This window comes from Fukomys damarensis, unplaced genomic scaffold, assembly GCF_012274545.1.
Source record: "Fukomys damarensis isolate Sample0158 unplaced genomic scaffold, DMR_v1.0_HiC HiC_scaffold_15, whole genome shotgun sequence".
In the NCBI taxonomy this organism is placed as follows: Eukaryota; Metazoa; Chordata; class Mammalia; order Rodentia; family Bathyergidae; genus Fukomys; species Fukomys damarensis.
In genome coordinates, this window is record NW_022900927.1 from 20,580,645 (window position 1) to 20,580,995 (window position 351).

The following is a 351-nucleotide window of genomic DNA, read 5'->3' on the forward strand; positions in this document are numbered from 1 at the left end:
CCCCCACTTCCTCCTTTCCCTCTTATCCTGGGCCCAGAAGGATGTCGGAGTGTCACAGCAAAGGGTGGGGGAAGGCGTTGGGGGGACGGGTCAGAACCTTCCCCCAACTCTACCAGGCCAGGACCAGCCCCCTCCCCCAGCGTAGATTGTCATATAATATTCATGAGCCTCATGAATACGCAATGTTCTCCTAATGGGGCGGGGGTCTCCATTCTGTCTCCCCGCTTGCGACTCCCTAGATTAACCCCAGAAGCGGCAGCTTGGGGAAGAGGGGACCCCAGATGTGGAACCAGATGGAGGGGGAGGGGGAGCTGGTCGCTGACGGGCGGCCGCAGTCACCGCGGGGCCGGG